Below are 9529 nucleotides of genomic sequence, written 5' to 3' on the forward strand. Positions count from 1 at the left end.
GACTGATCTATTTTGAACTCCTTCAAAATCATGTCAAAGGTGTGTGTTCTTTTGAAAGTATCATCAGGCATCTTGATCTATCTCTATAGATCTTGATGCCCAATATGTAAGCAGCTTTATCCAGGTCTTCCTTTGAAAATCACTTTTCAAACAACCGTTTATGCTTTCCAGAAATTCTACATCATTTCGGATCAACAATATGTCATCCACATATACTTATCAGAAATGTTGTAGTGCTCCCACTCACTTTCTTGTAAATACAAGTTTCTAGCAAACATTGTATAAACCTAAAAACTTTGATCACTCCATCAATGCATATATTCCGACTCCGAGATGCTTGCTCTAATCCATAGAAGGATCGCTGGAGCCAGCATACCTTTTAGCATCCTTAGGATCGACAAAACCTTTGATTGTATCACATACAATTTTTTCTTACGAAAACTGGTAAGAAAACTTGTTTTGACATCCATCTGTCAGATTTCGTAATCGAAAAATACAGCTAATGCTAACATGAATCCGACGGACTTGAGCATCGCTACGGGTGAGAAAATCTCAGCGTAGTCAACTCCTTAAACTTGTGAAAAACTCTTTGCCACAAGTCGAGCTTCATAGACGGTAACATCACCGTCCACGTCCGTCTTCTTCTTAAAGATCCATTTATCTCAATGGCTTGCCGATCATCGGGCAAGTCCACCAAAGTCCATACTTTGTTCTGATACATGGATCCTATCTCGGATTTCATGGCTTCTAACCAGTTGTCGGAATATGGGCCCACCATCGCTTCTCCATAGCTCGTAGGTTCATTGTTGTCTAACAACATGATATCTAAGACAGGATTACCGTACCATCAGGCGTAGTACATATCCTTGTCGACCTACGAGGTTCGATAGCAACTTGATCCGAAGCTTCATGATCACTATCACTAACTTCCTCTTCAACAGACGTAGGCGCCATAGAAACATCTTTTTGTGTTGCACTACTTTCTGGTTGAAGTAGAGGTTCAACAACCTCATCAAGTTCTATCTTCCTCCCACTCAATTCTTTCGAGAGAAACTCCTTCTCGAGAAAGGACCCGTTCTTGTGACAAACAATTTTCCCTCGGATCTTAGATAGAAGGTATACCCAACTGTCACCTTTGGGTATCCTATGAAGATGTGTTTGTCCGCTTTGGGTTCGAGCTTCTCCGGCTGAAGCCTTAAGCATCGCAGCCCCAAACATTAAGAAACGACAACTTTGGTTTCTTGCCAAACCAATGCTCATATGACGTCGTCTCAACGGACTTAGATGGTGCCCTATCTAAAGTGAATGCAGCTGTCTCTAACGCATAACCTCAAAATGATAGCGGTAGATCGCTAAGAGACATCATAGATCGCACCATATCTCATAAGGTTCGATTACGACGTCCGGACACACCATTTCGCTGTGGTGTTCCAGGTGGCTTCAACTGTGAAACAATTCCACAATGTCTTAAGTGATTGCCAAACTCATAACTCAGAAATTCTCCCTCGATCAGATCGTAGGAATTTGATCTTCTTGTTATGATGGTTCTTAACTTCACTCTGAAATTTCTTGAACTTTTCAAACGTTTCAGACTTGTGCTTCATTAAGTAAATATACCCATATCTACTCAAATCGTCAATGAAGATGAGAAAATAACAATATCCTCCACACGCCTTAATTCTCATTGGATCACGCACATCAGCATGTATGATTTCCAACAAGTCACTTGCCCGTATCATTGTACCTGAAAATGTGATCTTAGTCATCCTGCCCATGAGGCATGGCTCGCATGTGTCAAGCGATTCAAAATCAAGTGACTCCAAACATCCATCAGCATGGAGTTTCTTCATGCATTTAAGCCAAAATGACCTAAGCGGCAGTGTCACAAGAAAGTGGTACTATCATTATTAACTCTACATCTTTTTGGCGTGAACATGTGTATTACCACGACCGAGATTCAATGAACCATTCACATAGGGTGCATGACCATGAAAGGTATTATTCATGTAAACAGAATAACCATTATTTTCTAACTTAAATGAATAACCGTATTGCAATGAACATGATCTAATCATATTCACGCTCAACGTAGACACCTGATAACATTTATCTAGGTCCAATACTAATCCCGAAGGCAGATGGAGCGTGCGATGGTGATCTCATCAACTTTGGAAACACTTCCAACACACATCGTCACCTCGCCCTTAGCCAGTCTCCGTTTAGTCCGTAGCTTTTCCTTCAAGTCACCAATAATAGCAACTGAACCGGTATCCAATACCCAGGTGCTACCAGGAGTACTAGTAAGGTACACATTAATAACACGTATATACTTTGTTGAAGTTGCCAGCCGTCTTATCTACCATGCATTTGGGGTAGTTCCGCTACCAGTGACCGTTCCCCTTACAATAGAAGCACTTAGTCTCGGGTTTGGGTTCAACCTTGGGTTCCTTCATTGGAGCGGCAGCTGGTTTACCATTCATGAAGTTTCCCTTCTAGCCCTTGCCCTTCTTGAAACCAGTGGTCTTGTTAAACCATCAACACTTGATGCTCCTTCTTGATTTCTACTTTTTGCGGTCTTAAGCACCGCGAATAGCTCCGGGATCATCTCCATCCCTTGCATGTCATAGTTCATCACGAAGATCTAGTAGCTTAGTGATAGTGACTAGAGAACTCTATCAATCACTATCTTATCTGGAAGTTTAACTCCCACTTGATTCAAGTGATTATAGCACCCAGACATTCTGAGCACATGCTCACTAGCTGAGCTATTCTCCTCCATCTTGTAGGCAAGGAACTTGTCAGAGGTCTCATACCTCTCAACACGGGCATGAGCCTGAAATCCCAATTTCAGCTCTTGGAACATCTCATATGTTCTATGGCGTTCAAAACGTCATTGGAATCCCGATTCTAAGCCGTAAAGTATGGTGCACTTAACTATCAAGTAGTCATCAGGACGTATCTGTTAGATGTTCATAACATCCACAGACGACGCTGGAGGGGTTGGCACACCGAGCGGTGCATCAAAGACATAAGCCTTCTGTGTAGCAGTGAGGACACTCCTCAGGCAACGGACCTAGTCCGCGTCAATGCTTACAATATCTTTCAACTTAATCTTTCTCTAGGAACGTATTGAAACAGGGAGCTACAACGCGAGCTATTGAGCTACAACATATTTGCAAAGACAATTTAGACTATGTTCATGATAACTAAGTTCATCTAATCAAATTATTTAATGAACTCCCACTTAAATAGACATCCCTCTACTCATCTAAGTGATACATGATCCGAATCGACTAGGCCGTCTCCGATCATCACGTGAGACGGACTAGTCATCATCGGTGAACATCTTCATGTTGATCGTATCTTCTATACGACTCATGTTCGACCTTTCGGTCTTCCGTGTTCCGAGGCCATGTCTGTACATGCTAGGCTCGTCAGGTCAACCTAAGTGTTTCGCATGTGTTCCGAGGCCATGTCTGTACATGCTAGTCTCGTCAACACCCGTTGTATTCGAACGTTAGAATCTATCACACCCGATCATCACGTGGTGCTTTGAAACAACGAACCTTCGCAACGGTGCACAGTTAGGGAGAACACTTTTCTTGAAATTTTAGTGAGGGATCATCTTATTTAAGCTACCGTCGTTCTAAGCAAATAAGATGTAAAACATGATAAACATCACATGCAATCTAATAGTGACATGATATGGCCAATATCATTTTGCTCCTTTTTGATCTCCATCTTTGGGGCGCCATGATCATCGTCGTCACCGGCATGACACCATGATCTCCATCATCGTGTCTTCATGAAGTTGTCTCGTCATCTATTACTTCTACTACTATGGCTAACGGTTTAGCAATAAAGTAAAGTAATTACATGACGTTTATGTTGACACGCAGGTCATAAATAAATTAAGACAACTCCTATGGCTCCTGCCGGTTGTCATACTCATCGACATGCAAGTCGTGATTCCTATTACAAGAACATGATCAATCTCATACATCACATATATCATTCATCACATCCTTTTGGCCATATCACATCACACGGCATATGCTGCAAAAACAAGTTAGACGTCCTCTAATTGTTGTTGCAAATTTTTACATGGTTGCTATAGGTTTCTTAGCAAGAACGTTTCTTACCTACGCCAAAACCACAACGTGATATGCCAATTTCTATTTACCCTTCATAAGGACCCTTTTCATCGAATCCGATCCGACTAAAGTGGGAGAGACGGACACCCGCTAGCCACCTTATGCAACTAGTGCATGTCAGTCGGTGGAACCTGTCTCACGTAAGTGTACGTGTAAGGTCGGTCCGGGCCGCTTCATCCCACGATGCCGCCGAATCAAGATAAGACTAGTAATGGCAAGTAAATTGACAAAATCAACGCCCACAACTACTTTGTGTTCTACTCGTGCATAGAAACTACGCATAGACCTATCTCATGATGCCACTGTTGGGGATCGTAGCAGAAATTTAAAAATTTCTACGCATCACCAAGATCAATCTATGGAGTAATCTAGCACCGAGGGGAAGGGGAGTCCATCTACATACCATTGTAGATCGCTAAGCGGAAGCGTTGCAAGAACGCAGATGAAGGAGTCGTACTCATAGCGATTCAGATCGCGGTTGATTCTGATCTAAGCGCCGAACCACGGCGCCTCCGCGTTCAACACACGTGCAGCCCGGTGACGTCTCCCACGCCTTGATCCAGCAAGGGGAGAAGGAGAAGTTGGGGAAGACTCCGTCCAGCAGCAGCACGACGGCGTGGTGGTGGTGGAGGAGCGCGGAACTCCAGTAGGGCTTCGCCAAGCACTACGAGAGACGAGGAGGGAGAGAGGTATGGCTGCGCCTGGCAGAGAATAACTCGTATATTGGGCAGCCCCTAGACCTCAACTATATATAGGGGGAGGGGAGGGGGCTGCGCCCCCTCTAGGGTTCCCACCCCAAGGGGTGTGGCAGCCCCAGATCCCATCTAGGGTGGCGGCCAAAGGGGGAAGAGGGGGAGGCGCACCTGGGGTGGGCCTTAGGGCCCATCTGCCCTAGGGTTTGCCCCCATCTTCTCTTGAGGTGCCTTGGGCCTTGGTGGGGGGCGCCGCAGCACACCTAGGGGCTGGTCCCTTCCCACTATTGGCCCACCCAAGCCTCTGGGGCTGGTGGCCCCTCCCGGTGGACCCCCGGACCCTTCCAGTGGTCCCGGTACATTACTGGTGATGCCCGGAACACTTCTGGTGGCCAAATCCTCACTTCCTATATATCAATCTTTACCTCCGGACCATTCCGGAACTCCTCGTGACGTCAGGGATCTCATCCGGGACTCCGAACAATATTCGGTAACCGCGTACATAGTTTCCCTATAACCCTAGCGTCATCGAACCTTAAGTGTGTAGACCCTACGGGCTCGGGAACCATGCAGTCATGACCGAGACATATCTCTGGCCAATAACCAACAGCGGGATCTGGATACCCATGTTGGCTCCCACATGTTCCACGATGATCTCATCGGATGAACCCCGATGTCAAGGATTCAATCAATCCCGTATACAATTCCCTTTGTCTACCGGTATAGTACTTGCCCGAGAATCGATCGTCGGTATCCCGAAACCTTGTTCAATCTCGTTACCGGCAAGTCTCTTTACTCGTTCCGTAACACATCATCCCGTGATCAACTCCTTGGTCACATTGTGCACATTATGATGATGTCCTACCGAGTGGGCCCAGAGATACCTCTCCGTTTACACGGAGTGACAAATCCCAGTCTCGATTCGTGCCAACCCAACAGACACTTTCGGAGATACCTGTAGTGCACCTTTATAGCCACCCAGTTACGTTGTGACGTTTGGTACACCCAAAGCATTCCTACGGTATCCGGGAGTTGCACAATCTCATGGTCTAAGGAAATGATACTTGACATTAGAAAAGCTTTAGCAGACGAACTACACGATCTTGTGCTAGGCTTAGGATTGGGTCTTGTCCATTACATCATTCTCCTAATGATGTGATCCCGTTATCAACGACATCCAATGTCCATGGTCAGGAAACCGTAACCATCTATTGATCAACGAGCTACTCAACTAGAGGCTTACTAGGGACATGGTGTTGTCTATGTATCCACACATGTATCTGAGTTTCCTATCAATACAATTTTAGCATGGATAATAAACGATTATCATGAACAAGGAAATATAATAATAACCAATTTATTATTGCCTCTAGGGCATATTTCTAACAGCGCCACCCGACCCCGCCGCCGCCGGCACGTCTCGCCTCGCCGCCGACCGCCGCCGCCGGCGCGCCTCGCCGGCCCTGCTCCACCCGTCGCCCAAGCCCAGCCGTCGCCGGTGCCTCCCCGCGACCTCCGCCGCCATAGCCGCTCGCCGCCGGTGAGATCCCGGCCGGGGAAGGTCCCTGCCGGCCGGATCCCGCGCCTCCCCGGCGTCCTCAACCCCCGCTGGCCGCCGCCGTCAGCAACTCCGGCGAGGTCCGTGGATCAGGATCAGATCCACCACCTCGCCCATCCAAACGCGCGTCCCCGACCCCGGATCTCTCCATCCCGTACCTCCTCTTCCAGTTTTTCGCGGGGTATAATTTTCTCCAAGTCCTAGGTTTTTATCAGCATACTGCATACTTTGACCTGCCATAACTTTGTGTGTACTGCTTCGTTTTACGTGCATGATTAGTCAAAATGTTCATCATGAGATGCTCTTCATTTTGTTCCATTGTGTCATGTTCATTTGAGTACATCTTGATGCCCAAAGAGTGGATTGCACCACAGCAAACATGGCATCTTGATTGAAACAAGCATGCAAAGTAGCCTCTATGATGTTGCTGATTTCTGTGACTTAGTCATTTCTGCTAAGACCGAGTCTGTTGTGTTGTGATGCCATCTAAACCTGCTGCTACTAGTCATTTTATGCATAATCTGGAGATGTTCACTAAGGATGTTTTGTTATACATGTTATGCTCTATCCATCCATGCCCTTGTTTGCATTTATAGCCTGCTGTAGCATGTGGTAATCTTGCTCCAAACATGCTAAATAATGTTGCTGTCAGCCTGTTAACATGAAGTCCAATATTGCCATGTGTTTTGCTAGTGATCCATGCACCCTATGAACTTGCTCTTGCCATGTTTAGCTCCATAAATGTGTCTTCTTACTGTTGGTCACCTTCTCATGCCATGTATTGCTTTGGGGTGAGTTGTACAAGATCACCAACATGCCTACTTATCGTTGTTTCTACCATGTACTGTTATTTTCACCAAGTCTGAATCTGTCATATTACTTGCCATGTTTGCATGGATGCTACCATGTTTTCTGTTGATCTTTGGAATTAGTTCAGTAAAGGAGTTTTGTTCTTTGTCTCTAGGACTAGCATGCCATACTTATGTTTTCCATGATAGCTCGCTGTGACTTGTTGTTTGATAGCTTTAAACATTGCAACCTGATGTTATCTCTGCCATGCCCAGTGATTTTCTGCCAAGTCTGTGAACTGTTATTATTTGCAATCGTGCCATGTCCTTTTGAGCATGTTCTAGTGGTTTCTGGAGACAGCTCAGTGTTCATGTTTTGTCATGCTTTACCTGTAAATAATGTCCATGCCTTTTGTTTTCATGTTGTGGTACTGTAGCATACCTTCATGATGCTTGCAAAATGCCTAGTTGCTGTTTTGGACAGATTGTTGTTATATCTTATTTGGAGTGTAAGTGTTGCACTGTTTTGAGCATGCTCTATATGAAACTTTCTTAGAATTGCATGTAGTTTCGTATTACCTTGTTGCATCCTTGTTTTGAGAGTGTTTGCTTGATGTTTGAATGCATTTTGCATCAATGCCATGTTTAACTTGGTTTGCTCATATCTTCTAGGTCGTTGCTCCGATCTAAATGAATTTTATATGTAACTTGACTAGAATTTCGTGTATATCATCTTGGTGCATCTTAACTTGCTGTTTAACAACTTGAACATAAGGCTTATTCAGATCTGGACCAATGTTGAAATTTGCATATGAGGACTTACCGGAATTGTCATATGTTGTTTCCGGCCTCTTTTAAACTTGCTTTGATGTGTTGCTCTTGTATGCATCATCTCTTGCCATGAGTAGCTTCATGTAGCTTTGTCATGCATCCGGCTTGGTTGTGCATCATGTCTTGTTTATGTGTTGTGTGTTTACCTTGTTGTTTGCTTCTTTCCGGTTGTGCTCCTTCTCGTTAGTTCCTGTTTCGTTGCGATCGTGAGGATTCGTTCGTCTTCGCGGCTTCATCTTCTTCATGGACTCGTTCTTCTTCCTAGCGGGATTTCAGGCAAGATGACCGTTACCCTGGATCTCACTACTATCATTGATATGCTAGTTGCTTCGTTCTATCGCCGTGTTGCGCTACCTATCACTTGCTCTTCAAGCCTCCCAGATTGCCATGTCAGCCTCTAACCTTTTTCACCCTTCCTAGCAAACCGTTGTTTGGCTATGTTACCGCTTTTGCTCAGCCTCTTTTATAGCGTTGCTAGTTGCAGGTGAAGATGAAGAAGTTTCTTCCATGTTGGAACATGGATATCATGATCTTTGTTGGGATATCACAATATCTATTATTTAATTAATGCATCTATATACTTTGTAAAGGGTGGAAGGCTCGGCCTTATGCCTGGTGTTTTGTTCCACTCTTGCCGCCCTAGTTTCCGTCATACCGGTGTTATGTTCCTTGATTTTGCGTTCCTAACGCAGTTCAGTGTTATGGGGACCCCTTGACAGTTCGCTTTGAATAAAACTCCTCCAGCAAGGCACAACCTTGGTTTTACCATTTGCCTATCACCTATTTATTTTCCCTTGGGAGTCGCGCTCCCGAGGGTCATCTTTATTTTAACCCCCCTGGGCCAGTGCTTCTCCAAGTGCTGGTCCAAACCGAGCGATGTCCGGCGCCCCCTGGGCAACCAGGGCCTATGCCAACCCGACGTCTGGCTCATCCGGTGTGCCCTGAGAACGAGATATGTGCAGCTCCTATCGGGATTTGTCGGCACATCTGGGCGGTCTTGCTTTTCTTGTTTTACCATTGTCGAAATGTCTTGTAAACCGGGATTCCGAGACTGATCGGGTCTTCCCGGGAGAAGGAATATCCTTCATTGACCGTGAGAGCTTATAATGGGCTAAGTTGGGACACCCCTGCAGGGTATAAACTTTCGAGAGCCGTGCCCGCGGTTATGTGGCAGATGGGAATTTGTTAATGTCCGGTTGTAGAGAACTTGACACTTGACTTAAATAAAACGCATCAACCGCGTGTGTAACCGTGATGGTCTCTTTTCGGCGGAGTCCGGGAAGTGAACACGGTTTTTGGGTTATGTTTGACGTAAGTAGGAGTTCAGGATCACTTCTTGATCATTGCTAGTTTCACGACCGTTCTGTTGCTTTTCTTCTCACTCTTATTTGCGTATGTTAGCCACCATACATGCTTAGTCGCTGCTGCAACCTCACCACCTATCCTTTCCTTACCCATTAAGCTTTGCTAGTCTTGATACCCATGGTAATGGGATTGCTGAGTCCT

Source organism: Triticum aestivum, chromosome 4D (assembly GCF_018294505.1).
Source record: "Triticum aestivum cultivar Chinese Spring chromosome 4D, IWGSC CS RefSeq v2.1, whole genome shotgun sequence".
In the NCBI taxonomy this organism is placed as follows: domain Eukaryota; kingdom Viridiplantae; phylum Streptophyta; class Magnoliopsida; order Poales; family Poaceae; genus Triticum; species Triticum aestivum.